This window comes from Lynx canadensis, chromosome B2, assembly GCF_007474595.2.
Source record: "Lynx canadensis isolate LIC74 chromosome B2, mLynCan4.pri.v2, whole genome shotgun sequence".
NCBI classification, from domain to species: domain Eukaryota; kingdom Metazoa; phylum Chordata; class Mammalia; order Carnivora; family Felidae; genus Lynx; species Lynx canadensis.
In genome coordinates this window covers 9,926,410-9,945,848 of record NC_044307.1, presented here as the reverse complement: position 1 = coordinate 9,945,848, position 19,439 = coordinate 9,926,410, and positions in this window count along the sequence as shown.

Below are 19,439 nucleotides of genomic sequence, written 5' to 3'. Positions count from 1 at the left end.
TTGCGTATAAACTTGTAGCAAATGTTTAACAAGTGTCTGTTGTATAAATCAATACGGTTTGCTGAGTCAGTAATTCAAAATTTGGCCCCACATCAGAATCACTTGTAACGTGCCTTTTAAAGGCACAGAGCCCTGGGTCCATCCACACTGTTCTCAGCCCAGCCAGCCTTGCTTTTTAGGTCAGAAGGGAGGAATAACAGTCCTGAGGCTACTTCTAGATGGCTTCCTTAGCATAATAAGCATTTCTTCTTCTTGCAGGCATGCTTACAATACCTGTCCACAGACTAGGACTTTGGCTGTCAATGCCCTGAATTAATTACTGCTCCTGCAAAAAACACATGAGCAATCATTAACTGATCAGACTTGATAATCAAGGTGCCTGGAACATTGTAAATGTTTAATAAATGCTTGCTGAAGAATGGTTATATTCTCCTATGTTCCTAACCTCAGAACGTGTACATCACCTAACTCTTGACTTATGTAGGGATTTCGCTGTCTAATTGCCTTGACTTGGCCCCTTTCTGTCTCCTCAATACTCATCTAATTGTCTTCTTGAGAGCTGATTCACCTTGAAGGCTGATCATAATATTTCTGTAAGTACAGACCTCTCAGCCAGCCCGGCACAGGAAAATCAGACAAATGTGTACCAGGGGGATGTTTCAAGTACAGGATCAGAGGTTCTTGGGTGGGGAATGGGATCCTTGGGGTCAATCCATGATCTCAGAGGTGAGTTTGGGGCAGAGAGGAGCAGGTAATGAACATCATCATCTGGCAGTAGGAAAATGGGGAGGAGAAGGGAATCCGAGCAAGGACATTCCAATATTGCAAGGATAGTCAGGGAGAAAGCTGTGCAGTAGGCATGTGGGAATCCTACCAGGGAGGTGAAAGTGGAGACGCTGTTCAAAGAGTTGTGCCAGACACCCCCTGCTCCCCACACAGGCACAGCTGGGTGCATATCACTGTCACCTGTTGTCCCTGCTGCTTAGCAGCTTTGTCCTCTACTTGCCATTTCTGCTGGCCTCACTTGCCTAGTCCTATCTCCCGGGGACGGACTGTGGTGTATCTGCCCAGAGAGATGCATATCTTGGGGAGAGGGGAGAGAATATGGAACACAACAGGAATTCTCACTGAGGCTACTGCATCGCTACAGACCACACTTTACCTGTGCAATCGTTGTGTTTAGACAATGTAGCACACAGAATATTATCGATCGCAACATTGTCAGATTGCAAATCCTTCTCCACAGAGGTCAAAGCCCCTTTTCTGGACATTCATGAATTACAGGTTTTAAAAGCCCATGAGCCCGTATTGAGCAACACTGTCTCAATTTTTCGATTTGAAACCAGTATCTACGGTAAAGCTAGGTTCCAGTCCTTATTCGGTGGAAACAAAGAGGATACTCTGGTAATTAAAATGTGTGTGAATGTGTGCTAATATCTCGAGCACGCTTTTTTTTTTTAATTTTCCTGAACCCCCCTCCCTTTTTCTTTGAAACGAAATAACTGTCACAGACTTTGGAAGTCACTTGGGAATACCTTTGAAGATGTTTGTTCATAGAAAAAAAACTGAGTCTTATCATATGATAAAAATATTTAAAAGTAAAGTCTGGCAACTTTCACGAAAGTGAAATGATTTGATACTTTGAGCTCCTCTGTCTCCATGAGCAGATTATCTGGGAAACAGCAAGTATAGGTCACCCTTCTTGATATTTTTCTTAATTTTTTTAATGTTTATTTATTTTTGAGAGAGAGAGAGTGTGTGAGCAGGGGCAGGGGAGGGTCAGAGAGAGAGAAGGAGACACAGAATCTGAAGCAGGCTCCAAGCTCCGAGCTGTCAGCACAGAGCCTGACGTGGGGCTTGAACTCACAAACTGTGAGATCATGACCTGAGCTGAAGTCGGATGCTTAACCAACTGGGCCACCCAGGTGCCCCGATACTTTTTCTTTAGCGAGTTTATTTGTAATTGATAGGATGTGAGTCTTTCCCTGAAAAATCCATTTTTTACCTTAAATCACCCTTTGATGCCTTCTTATTCTAGAAGCCTCTTTCTTTCTTATCAAGCATTTGACCTGCGGTCTCCTCCACCCCCCATCTCAAGTCTCAGTTTTATCTCTAACTTCCCTGCAGGGACTTACCTGTGATTGTGGTTTTCATAGTAAACACGTTGTTGGCCCCTTATTTTCTTTTCACGGACTGTAATTCTCTAACGGCCACCTTGAGTTTTCTCAAATCTGCCTACCATCCTCCCCTTTTCCCTCACCAAGATAGAAAATATGAAGCATCCATAGAAACCACATCCGCAATGATCATAAATTTATAATTCTCCTCGGGAGAGCAAGCTTTCAGCTTCTACTGCTTGTGCAGTTTGGGCCAAGTGCAGAGTAGCTAGGTGTGCACAACTGAGGCAGTGTGTGTGTGTGTGTGTGTGTGTGTGTGTGTGACAGAGAGAGAGAGAGAGACAGAGACTTACATATGAAATACAGACAGAGAGAGAGAGAGAGAGACAGAATGGACATAATGGGGAGAAGGAATGGAGCAGGCATGTGAACGTGACATGCAGAGGGTCTGACGAAAATTCAGGTCACACTGAGAAATAGACCAGGTAACAGCCCTATGGCCTGAGGTGTGGAGCCCAAAAGAAGAAAGAGAAAGGGACTCAAGGTCCATGAAGTGATGTCTGTGGGGTTATAGAGGCCCACTCTCATCTTTAGCAAATGTTTTTTCCCTGGCGACTCTTACCTGGCATGCACGCGTGTGTGCGTGCACACACACACACACACACACACAGAGCTCCCTGCTTTACACAGGTCTATTACAAAGGTCTATTACACAGATATACAACCACTCTTACTATTAAACCCTATAAAGTAATATTATTTAATATAATTGACACTAAAATAACATTTCATTTAAAACAGATTTTATAGGGGGGTTGGGGACCCGGCTGGCTCAGCCGGTTAAGCGTGTGACTTCGGCTCAGGTCTCGATCTCGAGGTTTGTGAGTTTGAGCTCCGCGTAGGGCTCTGTGCTGATGGCTCAGAGCCTGGAGCCCTGCTCCGGATTCGGGGTCTCCCTCTCTCTGCCCCTCCCCTGCTCATGCTCTGTCTCTGTCTCTCAAAAATAAATAAAAGTTAAAAATAAATAGATAAATAAAACAAATTTTATACAAATGATTCCAATGTCATAAATTCAGGCACAGCTTTTGAGATCTTTGGAGAACCTTCACTCTCAAACCATGCTTTTTTCTTTCTTTGTATTTTTTTATTAAATTTTTTTAATGTTTATTTGTTTTTGAGAGAGAGAGACAGAGTGTGAGCCAAGAAGAGGCAGAGAGAGAGGGGGACACAGAATCTGAAGCAGGCTCCGGCCTCCAAGCTGTCAGCACAGAGCCCGACGCGGGGCTCAAACCCACGGACTGTGAGATCATGGCCTGAGCCGAAGTCGGACGCCCAACCGACTGAGTCACCCGGGCGCCCCCATGCTGTTTTCTAATGTTATACAAAACCACGAAAAATGAACTCCAGTGGGAGTTGCACGTAGTCTTACAAAGACTCGAAAATGTCTGTTCCGGATAAATACTTTGGCTCTAATCTGTCATACTGTTCTTCTACTTCCATCCGAGTGTAAAGATAGGAAAGGTTACTCTGAGAATCAAAATGCTTAAGAGAAAAAGGAACATTTTAAGGAATTTTCCTGAGGAGTGGCTTATGCATCTCTTCTGATAAACTGCATAATGAGTTTTCCACATTGTCAGAGTTATTTAGGCTAAAATTAATTAACCGAAATTTTCAAATTGAATCCTAAGAAGTGTGGAGGCTGCTTTTCTGTGTTGGCATGCAAACTTTTGAGTCTGCATCTGTCTCCATTCAAAGATTCCATCAATGGGCATTTGAAGTTGGCTCGCTCCATCAGCAATTCTGAAGGTGGGAGAGCAGAAAAGATAAAAGGGCTCGTTAAGTGATTAGAGTCACTGGAACTGAGAATTTTCCAGAGTGAAAGATTTTGTGAAGAAAATGAGACTTCAGGGATGTTTAGATACATCATTTCTAACTTTGGGGGGGAAGGGACACCCCTACCCACATGAAGCCCCCCAGCTCCCACCCCTGAGGCTCTTGGCAGTAGTCCTGGAGATGACTTTGGGACGAATCTCTGCATCTGAGATGACCTGATGGAACTTGCCAGAATAAAGAAGGCAGACTAAGACTTCCCCAGCTTCTGTCTGGGTGGGGAACTTGCATCGCATCACCAGCGAGCGACTCCTGCAGAGCCTCCAAGGAGAAGTGCTTTTGAACTTGACAAAAGGTATTTTCATACCAGCGAGTCTGCCCACCCCCGCAACCTATCCATGCTTTCAAACTCTTGTCGTCACAGGTAGGAAGGCGCTCTGCTCCACCAGCGCAACACAGGACAGGGACGTCACATGTTGGGGGAGAGACGTACCTGTGGCTCCTGGAACAGGAGGAGGACTGGGTACAAAACCAAATGTCTCAGTCTTCACCAAACCATCAGTAAACTTATGCACGAATCTCCATGCCTCTGAGCTTTTCTTTCCTTATGGCGGACTGTTACTTTAAGGATATGTCCTAATGTGTTTCTAGAAATCCCCCCAGGGGTCCGCGAGTCATGCATCTGACTTCCGTGCACAGCTCTGGTAGGTCAAGTCAGGGCTCTGCTGTCTGACGTGCTAACAGCACCTTCGAGGAGGTGACAAGTGGCCAGACAGTTATCACCACTGTAGCTGATGAACTTGACTCCAAGGCTGTGGTGAATCAGACATCACTGCAACTTAGTGCTAGGGACCCGGACGAGAGGGATCTGACTCATTGCTTTTGTAAAATGAGGAGTGCATTTTTTTCTGTTCTAATTTGTAGGGTTTTTTTTTTACAGAAAGCTCAGTTACACGGTAATTTTGTCCCTGGGGTGCAAAATGTTCCCACAATGGCTGAGCCAGAAAAATTTTATTTGTCAATCACCAGACTGTACCTAAGACCACTACTCTCCCCCAATGGGGGTATATACTGAATAAACTCGGTAGACCGGCGCTCAGAACTAGCGCTCAATCTTTATGCCGATAAGTCGGCAAAAACCGACTTCGCTTAATATGGGAAATTTTTATTTGCTTGAACATTTACACTGAAAACATATTTATTTTCTAGTTTAATATTGATGGGAAATACAGTCAACCAGGGTGCCTTGTTTTTTTCTTACTCAATGAATTAGAACTCAGAATTCGTGGCTCACAACTTGCCTACGTATCTTCTTTCGCCATCTTTCAAAAACTCGTGGTTCTGTAAAATGGTGCCATGAAAGAGAAATGCATACCCTGGAGAAACCATGCTTCTTTATAAGATTGGCCATGAGAAGAGATGCCTGAGAGAGCATGTAATACAGTCTACTCAGAATCACCTACATGAAAATTCGACCCTGAAGTATTTACTCCACTTTGGTTTTTGATACTTTGAGTGTCATCTGTGGACGAGGAAAGCAAGATATAAAGGTTGAGAGCCATAAGGAAAGATATAAAGGTTGAAAGCTATAAGAAAAAAAAAAAAGAAAGCTAGAATATCATTTCGGTCAGGGTATTCTTTAAAAGCTGTCAATAATATTCTAAAACCTTCCCATATTTCTTTCTAAGATAAATCTTTTCAAGACATTCTTTTTTATTGTAGGGGTGACAATACAGCATGGAGATATCACGTTCCTATAGAATGTCTCTGTTGTCTTTGCTAAATACCTGTGAGTCTGCAATGAGTCAACTGGGATAAGTTGGAACTTAATTTCCTAAAAGTCCTTCCTGTGTGGGTCTGAGTTAAAGCCCAGGGAGGAAAGCACAGGAGATCTGGAAGCAGGAGAGAGACAGTAGACTACGCTCTAAACGAAGGTCGTCCTGATCGGAAGCGGGGACAGAAGAGGCAGAGACGCCGGCCGGTTCCGGCTCACCCTCAGTCTCCCCCAAGCTGCTTCCAGCGACTCTGGACGAGCGGACCCTGTTGACCAACAGCAGCCCGAGGCCCACCACCGAATGTGTGCTCGCAAACCCGCAGAGGCCCAGCTCCCCAGAGCCTCGAAGACCTTCCCCTTCACCGTCCACCGTGCTTGGCGTCTGACTCACTGCGCCTCGGACCCCCGCCTGGACCCCCACCACCAACACCCCCCCCCAGCTCCCGCCACCCCACCCGGTGGAAGCCCCGATTCCTGTAATGAATCCCTTATCCCATAACACACAGTGGTCCTGGTTCCCTGACTGATACAAGTGGATGCATAGACATCCCAAGTGACAAAGGAAACATGAAAAATGATTATCTAGTATTTTTTTGTAAATTATTTCCTTATGGGGACATTAAACTACAGTACAAACTATCGTTATGTTTTTAAAATCCTAGGCTATTGCTCTGTAAATCTTTCCCTTCATTACGAGACAAGGCTTGGGAATGAACCATACATGTATGGATGGACTGTCCAAAATGCACGTGAGTTATCAAGTTTCTCATGGTCCGTTCCCTCTGAGGCAGGAGAAAAGGTTTCCACGGTCAGGGAAATAAGCGTATTTGGTGTAGCTTTCTCTCAGTCAGCCAGTTTCTCCCCAGATTTAATAAACAGCTTTCAAAAGGGGTATAAAAGTGTCTGCTCAAAAGCCTGCAGTCTGTTATTTGTGGAAGTGCCTGTGGATTCACAGACCTGTTTCCAGAGAAGTGGATTATCATCTTGTGATAACTCATTGCTCAACACTGAGCAATACAGTTCTGTGGGCAAACAAAAAAGCCATTCTGTTTTGGTGACAAAAGATGAAGCTAGTTATTAGCAATTCGATACAAAAGGAGTAGAGAGGACTGGAAATGAGGAGTCAAGCCAAGTTCGGCACGTATTATTCACAAAAAGCCTTCTAGTAATGACAACCACCAGAATCCTACAAAAATCCTTTTCGCGGAACCCATTTTCTGGCTTTGCTGTCAAAAGTAAAGATGATAGATTAGCTTCCAGTGACTGTCAAAATTAAAATCAAATCAATTTTAATGACAGAAAATAGACTATTTCCGTTTGTTGGTTCCAGAGAAAATGTGTGATGATGAATTTCTGAAGTCTTTAATTTATCATCGCACCTTGAAAAGAATCTGTTTTCACAAACAAGACTTTTCTAAATCGTTGACATCCATGTTTTTTGTTTTTTTGGTGTGTTTTTGTTTTGTTTTGTTTTGTTTTTTTGTTTTGTTTTTTTTGAAAGTAGATCTGCTCAAATGTTGAGTGCTGTTTTTGAACTCGTCCACCGGGTTTTCTCCCAGAGATACTTTTTTCTATATTATCTCATAGCTGCAGGCTTATTCAAAGGTCATCAGATACACTGATTTTTGTCAAATATCCCCATGTTATTTCATCTGATAAATTATAATTTGTGATTGGCCTTTTGAAATTTGAAAGGATGCCAAACAATAGATATATTTTCCAAAATAAAGAACGGCTGCAAATAAAAACCAAACTCAAGCCTCAAACAAATAAACATGAAAGGGAAAATATTAGAGAGTTCACAATTCAGGTGGCTTAATCTTATTTAATGAATTTACTGGTTTTTTTTTAATTTTCCAAATAAACATGTGACTCAATTCTTCATAAATGCTAACACCATGGGAACAAAAGGGCACATGTGACAACTTCCATCTGAAGTTAATATTTGAAAGATGAATGTATCTCATTATCACAGGGGTCACACACTATCCCCAAACCCTGGAAGGCCAAAGCCAACGATGACTGTTAGCCAGATGTGATGTTAGTATTCTTTCGAAACACTACTTATGCTTAATTATATGTGACACTACAATGGCCCGTGAGAACTCTGAAGGCCATGAGCACATAATGTATTTTTCTGTTCCTTGAAATATGTAGAAAATGAAACAACAGGATCAATTGGTACTCACTGGCATAATCCTCTTTTTGTTAGATCTGCCTTACCACAGCTGACCTGAACCCTAAGAAGCATTGTATTAATTGGGGGCCAGTCACGTAATGCCTTTACACTTCCACGGTATGCAAGTGACTAGCATGGTTCTTGTCATGTGCTAGGCAGTCAAGATACCATTGGCTACAAGAATGGATCTGAAAGAGGAAGCAAGCAGAATAAACTAATTTGACTAACGCCCCACTTTGCCCTGAATCATCTCAAAGTCTGTCAGGTTTTTCTTTATTAAATGTTTTTTAACGTTTATTTATTATTGAGAGACAGAGAGAGACAGAGCATGAGCAGGGGAGGGGTAGAGAGAGGAGGAGACACAGAATCCAAAGCAAGCTCCAGGCTCTGAGCCGTCAGCACAGAGCCCGACGTGGGCCTCAAACTCACAAACTGCAAGATCATGGCCTGAGCCGAAGTCAGACGCTCAACCGACTGAGCCACCCAGGCGCCCCTCAAAGTCTGTCAGTTTTTAAAAGAGTTTGCGCCACGTTCTTCGATCACTGCCTTCTGTGTCTCGCTACCCTCCTTTCCTGAAGCTTCAGTGGGCCTCTGCAGCTCCTTTGAACTGTGAACACATTGCTGACATACAAGATGGAGGAAAAGACTCACCTAGAAGTTTGCGTGCATCAGCTGTCTTAGTGATAATTTATGAGCAAATATCCACTCTAATGTATGTGTAATAAAAATGTACATAGTTTTACTTGTTAGGATTCCACCAAGGGTATCAATGCTAGTGACTTAAAGACCTTGGGCCTCAAAAGTCTCCTATAAATCTGCAAGAATGACACCAGCCCTTCAGGAAGAAAATGGGTGAAGGGTATTCATTAATAGATCAGTTACTCAGGAATAAAAAAAAACACAGTATCATTTCCATAGTATTTTTCTGTGTAGAAGTTACATATAAAACTAAGTTAATAACTTTTACTACTAATCAAAATAGCAAAAACATTAAGGTTATAATTAACGACATAGCCAAGTGGTTTTTTTCTTCCTTTTATTTTCCTTTCTCTTTCCTTCCCTTATTTTCCTTTATTTCCTTCTATATTGGTAAAGGGAACCCAGGTTGGTTCAAATTCTCTAAGTTGGACTCAATTCCTTTAACAACATATAGTCAAAGCTTTTAAATGTCCAAATTCCGTATGATGATGGGCATTCTCATACACTATGAATGGGAATATAACTTGTAAAACTTTGTGACGGACAATTTGGAAATATATTTTGGCATTTAAAATATTGATGACCTGGCATTTCCACCTCTATCTGTTCTCAGAAATGTACATAGATACATAATGGAGAAATTAGGATGACAATCTCAACATCTATCGGTAAAGGAAGTGTTAAACCATGGTTCCTCCATAAGATGAAGAAGTAAGAGGGCACTAAAAAATTGAGATATAACTGGGTACATCAATGGGAGAGTTGGCCAATATACGATAAGTGGAAAGATAAAAAGTAAATCGTTTGGCAGTATGCTACCTATAACCTATTTTTAATTTGATCATAATACATAGTAGCCTATCTTTTCTGTAATGTTAAATTTCAGAAAATTACTTATAGTCAAGAGAAAAACACAGATGTGTATATATGTAGAAATTCTATTTCTAGAAAATTTTCCCTATCATAAATAGTTTGCTCCTGTTACAAACAACAATTTAGAGACTGGGTTTGATATGATATGCATATATAGCATGAAATTCCATTCAGTACCTTGAAATGAGGTTTTAACTACATATAAAAAAATTAAAACATGTTTATAATATATTTTTAACATTTAGATAGAATATAAACTGCATGGACAGTGTAACATCACTTTGGCAAACAACTCCTAAAAATGTTCCTTATGTTTATAAGCAAAATATATGAATGAATGCAGACAAATGTATACACATATGCAAAGAAAAATGTCTGGCAACATGTTAGCAGTGGTTAATTTTGTATTGTTGGATTAGGAGTGTTTTTTCTCTTTTTGTTTAATGTTAACTCTATTTTTTCCCCAGAAGGCATATACAGCCTGAAAAGATATGAAGTGAAATGTTTTTTTTTAAAAAGCAGATGTATAGAAACTGATAATCACAGTAATAAAAATAGAAATGCTCAGGAAACAAACAAAAAGGTTTACATTCTGGGGGATAACCAAAGAAATATGAATTTAAAACAATAATGACATGCCAAAGGCCACTATTAAACTGGCAAAGATATTTAAATTTTTTAACGTTTTTTCATTGTTTAAATTTTTTTTTAAGGTTTATTCATTTTTCAGACACAGAGAGAGACAGAGTGTGAGTGGGAGAGGGGTAGAGAGACAGGGAGACACAGAATCTGAAACAGGCTCCAGGCTCTGAGCTGTCAACACAGAGCCCAACGCGGGGCTCGAACTTGTGGACTGTGAGATCGTGACCTGAGCCGAAGTCGGAGACTTAACCACTGAGACACCCAGGCACCCCTATTCACTGTTTGAAGAGTCAGGGAGAGAGTGAGCAAGGGAGAGGCAGACACACACACACACACACATACACACACACACACACACACACACACACACACACACACAGAATCTGAAGCAGGCTCCAGGCTCTGAGCTGTCAGCACAGAGCCTGATGTGGGGTTCAAACTCACAAGCAGTGAGATCATGACCTGAGATGAAGTCGGAGGCTTAACTGACTGAGCCACCCAGATGTGCCAAATTGACAAAGATTTTTAGGAGATGACTCACTGGAGGCAGGAAGTAAAAGATTTCTCCTGCTTTGCACAGGGAAGGATAAGTTTTGTGGAGCCTCTCTGGGAAGCCATTCAGCAAGAGTTATGCACTTTAAAGATGCTCATCATTTGGGCCAGTAACTTCACTTTTAGGAATACATCTTAAGAAAGTACTCAGAGCCTATGGATAAAGATGTATGCCATTGGCCATTTAAAATTATGAAAAAATCAGAAACAGAGCATTCCATCCATCATGAGGTGCATAGTGAAATCATACTAAGAGTCGTGTCGAAATACAATGATTTGAAACAAATGAGAAAGCGATCGTGCCGTCGTGTGAAGAGGAAAGAAAAAGACCCAGGGTTCCAAATCACACAGAAAGCAAAATTCCCAAAGAAGGAAAGCCGAGAGAAAATACATCAACAGGTAATATTTTCTCCATCCTTGTGGGAGAATCGCAAGGAATTTTCATGTTCATCTTGCTACTTCTGTTTTTACAAGTCGTGTCCTTAAAATTTGTCCGTTGAAAATTCGCTCAACGAGAGGCATGGAGAAACAACGATTAATCTGTGACACTGGCTCCAAGAGAGAAACAGACTCGGGGCTTCTAGGACGCACGTCGGCTCCTATACGCGGAAACTTACACGTTGATACGGGGATTGGGAAGGGTAGTATCGGCCAATCAAACAGGAAGAACTTGAGGGTTAACACTGAGATGTACGGCCTTGATGGGTAGTTCTTAACATGCGGTCCAGGACCAGGATCATCAGCATCACCGGAGGACTTACAAATGCAAATTTTCAGGGACCCCCCCCCAAACTTACTGAATCAGACCTCCTGAGGGTCAGGCCCGGAAATCTGTGTTTTAACAAGACTCGTGGTGCTTCTGATGCATGCTGAAATTTGGGAATCACTGATCTCGCTGACACAAGAAACCTCGTGGCTTCACAGGCCAGTCACCGGGAATTCTGTGTATCCCACGCTGGCTTTGGGACAGGCACCGAAGCCAGAGGGCCCGAAAGGATCATTCCACGGAAACCTACTGGTCTTGCCTCAAACACCATAGTCGCAAATGGTTTTGAAAACACTGGCAGAAAGTTGCTTACTGTGTTGGCAGAGCTTTGGTTCTGAAAAGGAATTTGGCAGTCGTCTGATCTCCACATAGTTAAAGATGACAACAAGACACTCGGCAAGGTGAAATCATGGGGTGGGGTTTCCTTGGCAGCCAGAATCTGGACTGACATTCGCTACCTGCCCACCAGTTTATATCACACTCCATTGTCCAACGAGCAAAAAGTCAAAATGAGTGACTTTCCTTTTTTTTCCCCAGGAAAAATAAAAAGTCAATATTCTTTTATGTCCTAAACAAATAAGGACGTTGATTCCATTTCATGATATCTTTAATGTATCTTCCAGGCCTGCCATCAAATAGCTGTCTCTTTTGGATAGCCTTGGGAAACTATCTACTAGAGACATAGCTACACAGATTTTGTGAGTTGGAAGGAAACTAGGAGACCAAATAATTCACGAATTTAGGAGGCTAAAATCCATAGACATTATTCAATGGTATTAATGTTTTAAAATTGTGAGTCCTCTAGGACCTTGTTAGACCTAATGGGGTCAGTGGGACAGTCAGCATCAACTTTATCTGGGAGCTGGTTACAAATGCAAACTCTCAGCCCCCACCCAGACCTACCGATCAGAAACTGCATTTTAGCAAGACCTTCGTATGATCCTTATGCACATTGAAGTTTGAGAAATATTGCTCTCGAAGTATTCCATTTGTCTTTAATGGTAAGAAATTGTACTTCCCTTTGGAAAAATACGGTGCTTTCAATAGAATTGGCCAAGTTCTTACAAGAGCATTAAAATCCCAGGAAAGTCTGATGTGTATGAATGTAGCACACGATTCATCGGGATGTATATCACTAGGGTCATCCGGTCTGCAAGTAACAGGGCAACAAGTTAATCTGTCATACACAAGAATACTATTTGTTGACTCATAGAAGTCCAAGGCGGAGTAGGATCCAGCTTTATATGATCAAGAACTCAACTGTGTCATTAAATACTGAGTTCTTTGGCTTCTTGTCCTCACTTCTCAGACCTCAGGGTCAGAATCATCCTACAACAGGTGTCCCTCAGATTTTCAAGATAACTGTTACCAAGGCTACATACATTTTTGTTTATGTTTAGTGGGAGGGAAAAGACAAAAAAACACATCTCCCCCAAAGATGGTTTACAATAAGGATGAACAAACCTATAATTTGTTTTCCAGACCACCATGCTTTTAAGAATGAAAGGGAGGCACTGTTAATAGTCATGCCAAGAAAATGAGCATAAACTAAGACTGTCACGGACAAACCAAGACATATAGTCACTGGTCAGCCTATACATAAAATCTGTAAGTCTTTCCCTTCAGTCAAATAAGGTCACATATCTAGTGTGATATATAAACAGCAATTGTGGGAGTACCATGTCATAATTGACTTACACGAAATTTGGATCTTATTCTGTAGCTGGAACCAGGATGGGTGTTAACTTTTAAAAATGGAAGAGGGCAGGGGTGCCTGGGTGGCTCAGTCGGTTAAACATCCAAGTTCGGCTCAGGTCATGATCTCACAGTTCGTGAGTTCGAGCCCCGCGTCGGGCTCTGTGCTGACGGCTCAGAGCCTGGAGCCTGCTTCGGATTCTGTGTCTCCCTCTCTCTCTGCCCCTCCCTCCACTTGCACTCTGTCTCTCAAAAATGAATAAATGTTAAATTTTTTTTTTTTTTTACAAATGGAAGAGGACATGGGGTAAATGTCATAATAGGAATGAAAAAGGGGAGGAAATGAGTGTTTCATATGCAACTGACAGTGTTGATTACGGGAAGCATTGGTAAAACCTTCCAGCCCTGTAAGTTCAGATGGAGTGTTGATGCTTAGCTGCTAGGACACCAGAAGCCAGGTACCCACAGCCTGGGTGATTACCGACGCTCAACACTCATACCCCGGTTGCCTCTGATGCTTCATTAAGTATAGTTTTCTGGCGTTGAAACGGCCTCTTTGAAAAAGATTCTGACAGAAGATTGTGGAAACATTTCTTTTCTTACTTGCCAATGTAAAAGCCGGCCACCCAACGTCAGCTGCTCACATTTTTTATGATTTCACTGACCAGTAGAATTTCAAAGTCAGGGCACAACCTTGGCAGGGCTTGGTGTTAACTTTGATCCTCTCAGATAAGGTATTTGTTTTGACATTATTATCACGAAACTTTCAAAATGATAGAAACAGTCTTGATGGCAATATTAAAGAGTTTTAAAGTGAAAAATATATCACGTCAATTTCCTGCCTCTAACATAATAAATAGTTTTATCTTAGGGTTATTCCCTTCCAGTTTTTCTCACATGCATACCTATTTTAACACAGATGTAATCCGGGCATCACTGTAATTTTGAGTTCTGTTTTATCACTTTAGCACCATGCTGTAAACATCCTAATTAGCATGCCATTCCTACAAGAAGTGTTCGGGGGGAACGATGCTCAGGAAATAAAACCCCTGAAAGACCGACAGTTACCTGAAAATCTTCTGTTCAAGCCCGTCTACTCTAAATCACTATGGGGTTGGGGAAATCATTCCTTTTCCTTTAAATCTAGCATTTATTGACAATCCAAAATCAGTAATCATGGATGAAAGCCCCTAAAAAATATGGCACTGATTTTCAAAGAGAAGATGTAAGTAGTAAGAGGCAAATGGGTCTTTTTGGCTAAAGACAAAATTCTTCTCATTCTTTACTCTTATCTGGGATTTTGTGATCACACTTGTTTTGCTTTGGTGATGTTTTTTTTTTCATAGATCAGGAGAAATACTTGACATTTTAGACTAAAGTGACATCGGTGTCCATATGTGCCATTTTTAAATGGAAAAAATGCTAAATGACTGTGGTCATTCATTCCAATAGCTGGACGGGGGAGAGGTAAGCAGTAATAAGGGACTTGATGTTTCCCTTTCTTTCTGTGCTCGAGAGAGGACAGAGCACATTTCCCCCAGGCCACACGTGCAGGCGAGAGCCTACTGCAAGACGCCGGGTCCCTGAGTGTTTTCAGCTGCCAGTCTTCACACGTCTGTCTACCCCCAGGAGGCTGTGAGCTCCTAAGTCAAAGTGAGTGTTTTATTCTTCCCTATTCTCCAAATTCCTAGCAGAGTTCCTGGCAATGCAATGCATAAAAAATATTTGACTGGGTGTCTAACCTAGTCATGAAATAAGTTCCATGGTATTTAAATTTTTTTTTAAGTTTTATTTATTTGAGAGAGAGAGAGAGAGCGCACATAAACACAAGTGGGGTAGGGGCAGAGAGGAGAAGAGACAGAATCCCAAGCAGGTTCTGTATCATCAGCACAGAGCCTGATGCGGGGCTCAAACTCACAAATCATGAGATCATGACCTGAGCCGAGATCAAGAGTCGGATGCTTACCTGACTGGGACAGGCGCCCCAGGTCCATGGTATTTTTGAAAACAATAGTGTTCATCCAATTGTTTTTGTAAAAGCGATGCTCTCTACCTCTCCAAGATGCTTCTTCACAAAAAGGCACATTTAATAAATCATCTCTCTGATTCAGGGACCAATCTGTTAAAGCAGAAGAAGATTTTGAGGGGCGCCTGGGTGGCTCAGCGGGTTAAGTGTCTGGTTCTTGATCTCAGCTCAGGTCATGACCTCAGGGTCATGGGGTCAAGCTCGGTATTGGACTCTGTGCCGCCAGTACAGAGCCTGCTTGGGATTCTCTCTCTCCCTCTCTCTTCCCCCTCAACCCCCAATAAATAAATAAACAACAACAAAGAAGATTTTGGAGGCACTGGGGCACCATTTCATAAACCGTCCCCTGCCGTGGAAGCTTCAGTGCACCTAATCCAGGCATCATAAAACACCAAGTGTGTGGTTTCACCAGAGAGCTGTGCCATTGTTTCAAAACTAATTAGTCTGGATTAATTGCTGTCATGTAGATGTAGAGGGAACATTCCCTGGGAAGCAACCACATCCCTACACTCATGTGGAGAATCTATCGGCACAGCCATTCCGAGGAAGCTGGCAACATGGATAAAAAGATTTTAGGGGCGCCTGGGTGGCGCAGTCGGTTAAGCGTCCGACTTCAGCCAGGTCACGATCTCGCGGTCCGTGAGTTCGAGCCCCGCGTCGGGCTCTGGGCTGGTGGCTCAGAGCCTGGAGCCTGTTTCCGATTCTGTGTCTCCCTCTCTCTCTGCCCCTCCCCCGTTCATGCTCTGTCTCTCTCTGTCCCAAAAATAAATAAACGTTGAAAAAAAAATTAAAAAAAAAAAGATTTTATCAAAAAAAGTCCATTTCCAGGAATTTACCCTCAAGGAATATTCGTGGTGGTGCCATGTATTCATTTAGGAAAATGCTGACCATTTACTGAGCCTCCCATAATGACAGAATTTGGATGGGGTGAAGCCTGTGCCTTTCGATCCTAAAGGGGTCCTTTCTATGTGATGGAGAAATCTGGTGGACAACACCGCCCTGTCCCTGGACCAGGAGGTACCAGGTGCCGCATTTAGGGAAAATGGGAGAAAACTGGGCTTGTGAATTACCAAAGCAGCAACTTTTTCTCCGCTTCATTTCCAGATAATCCACTTGGACCTAATAGCCAGGAAAAATCTGCAGTTAGAAGTTACAAATTAATAGGACTATTTTTTTGGGGGGGGGGGACAGAGAGAGACAGAGCATGAACGGGGGAGGGGCAGAGAGAGAGGGAGACACAGAATCGGAAACAGGCTCCAGGCTCTGAGCCATCAGCCCACAGCCTGACGCAGGGCTCGAACTCACGGACCGCGAGATCGTGACCTGGCTGAAGTCGGACGCTTAACCGACTGCGCCACCCAGGCGCCCCAATAGGAATATTTTTGCCATTGGGCAAATAAGTACAATGCACTGTGTGTGTGTGTGTACATAGTAACACTTCTCCAAGGCAGTCAAAAGTAACTGCAGAAAAGGTAGAAACAAGAAATGAAACATCTTCACGTTATTTGAAGTACCATGAGCATGGGACCCTGCATCTTTGACAGTTCAGTTTAATCCCATTTTAAAATTAGCATCTTTTTTTTAAGTTTATTTATTAGAGAGATTATGTATTTATTTATTAAAATTATGTATTTCTTATTAGAGAGACAGAGAGAGAGAGCGCGCGCATGAGCAGGGGAGGGGCAGAGAGCAGAGAGAGAATCCTAAGTAAGCTCCACACTGTCAGTGCAGAGCCTGACCTGGGGCTCAAATCCACGAACTGTAAGATCATGACCTGAGCCAAAATCAAGAGTCAGACGCTTAACCGACTGAGCCACCCAGGTGCCCAAATCTTCTTTTACAGGCCTCCTTTAAATATTATTTATCCTATTACTTCAAATTCCTCACTCAGATTACTATGTTCAATGCAATGTTTATAGTAACTATGATGCACGGGGCACTGTGTCTGTACATTTTTGTTCTTCAGCAAGTAACAGATCTGGTCCCCATGCCAAAGGTTTTACAATCCAATTTAGTTTAGGCAAATAAAACATATAAGGGATTGGACCATAACCCCCCAAAATTATAGATATCCACGTATTTCTTATGGAACCCAACATTTTTTTTAAAATAGTTGCTTTCATGAAGAAAAATTGGAATAAAACTCTGTGAGACAGAACATATGGGAATCTATCACCCACCTCATCCCAAGAGGGAAAATCCAGTTGGATATATTTTTTTTAGTTATGATTTGTTTACATTCTTAGAAGTCATGTAGTCCCTCCACACTATGCAGACTTAGCAAACATAAACCATAGTCATTTTTCTCCTTACTTACTTCACTCCCAACAGCAAATCATTACCTCCTCCAATCCCCAGGTTCAAAGTACTTTATCCCCAGAATATTTCCCCCCCCCGAATACAGAATATTTAGTCACATGCCCCGTCTTTATTCCTAACACAACTTAAGATAATTTACAAGACAATGCCTTGTTGCATGGTCCCCGGAAAACACAGAAAGCACTCCACTTTAATTTTTCCTTCTATTTCAGAAGTGCTTGCTCTACTGCAAGGGTCAGCGAACTATGGTCCGAGGGCCAAGTCTACGCCATGACCTGCTTTCTGGAAAAGAAAAAAAAAAAAGCCCATGCTGTGCCTTGACTAATTCAGTTGATAGAGCATGTGACTCTTGATCTTGGGGTCGTGAGTTTGAGCCCCATGTTTGGTGTGGAGCCTATTTAAACAATCAAAGAAAATACATTATAAGAAAGAAGGTAGAATAAAACCAGTTTTAAAAAGGCACATAGAATTTACCACCTTAAAATTTTATGTTCATGGTTTACTGTGTGTTGAGTATATTTACATTATTATGAAACAGGTCTTCAGAATTTCTTCATCTTGAAAAACCAAAATCCTATATCCATTGAACATGAACGCCCCATTTCTTGTCCCCTAGACCTCGGTAATAATCATTCTACTTTCTACTGCTATGAATTTGACTAACTCACATACTTCGTATGAGTGGAATCACACAGTGTTTGTCTTTCTGCGACTGGCTTATTTTACTTAACAGAATGATCTTAAGGTTCATGCATGTTGTAGCATGTGACAAAATTTCCTTTTTTAAGGCTGAATAATATGCCATTGTATGCACAAACCATATATTTTTTTTATCCATCCAGCCACGGACACATGAATTGCACCTATCTCTTGGCTATTGTGAATAATGTTCCAGTGAAAATTAGTGTATCGATATCTCTTTCAGACTCTGCTTTCAATTCCCTTAGGCATATATCCAGAAATACAATTGCTGGACCATACAGTAGTTCAAGTTTTAAGTTTTTGAGAAACCTCCATATTGTTGTCCATAATGGCTGCACCATTTTACAATCCTACCAACACTGTACAAGGGTTCCATTTCTCCTCATCTTCACCAGCACTAGTTATTTTATGTTTTTGTTTGTGTGTTTTTTTTTATTTTGTTCTTCTATCATGGCCATCCTAATGGGTCTGAGGTGATATCTTAACGCAGTTTTGATTTGTAGTTCAGTGATTATTAGTGATATTGAGCATCTTGTCACATGCTTATCCATTTGCAGTTCTTTGGAGAAATGTCCTATTCAAGTCTGCCCATGATATTGTTCTTGTTGAATTGTAGTTTTTTAAATATTCTAGATTTTTCCCCTTATTAGATGTATGATTTGCAAACATTTTCTCCCATTCTGTGGGTTGCCTTTTCACTCTGTTTATTGCTTCCTTTTTTAAGATTGAGGCAGCTTCATTTGTCTATTATGCTTTTTCACCTGTGCTCTTGGCATCGTAGCCAAGAAATTATTGCCAAATGCAATGTCATAGATTTTCCCCTATGAGTTTTATAATTTTAGGTCTCATACCCATTTTTAATTAACTTTTGTATATAGTAGAAGGTAAGGTCTAATTTCATTCTTTTGCATGTAAAAATTCAGTTTTCCCAACACCATTTGTTGAAGATGGTACTTTCCCCCACTGAATGGTCTTGGCACTCTGGCTGAAGATCATATGACCATATATGTTAGGGCTTATTTCTGGGATTAGTGTTGGTTCCATTGGTCTATATGTCTGTCTGTATATCAGTTCCACGTGGTTTCGATACTACAGTTTTGTAATATGTTTTAACATCAGGAAGTATGAGACCTTCAACCTTGTTTTTTTTTTTTTTTTCAAGACTGGTTTTGCTATTCATGTCCCTTGAGATTCCATGTAAATTTTAGGATTTTTTTTTTCTATTTCTGAAAAAAAAAATGCCATTAGGATATTGATAGGGATTG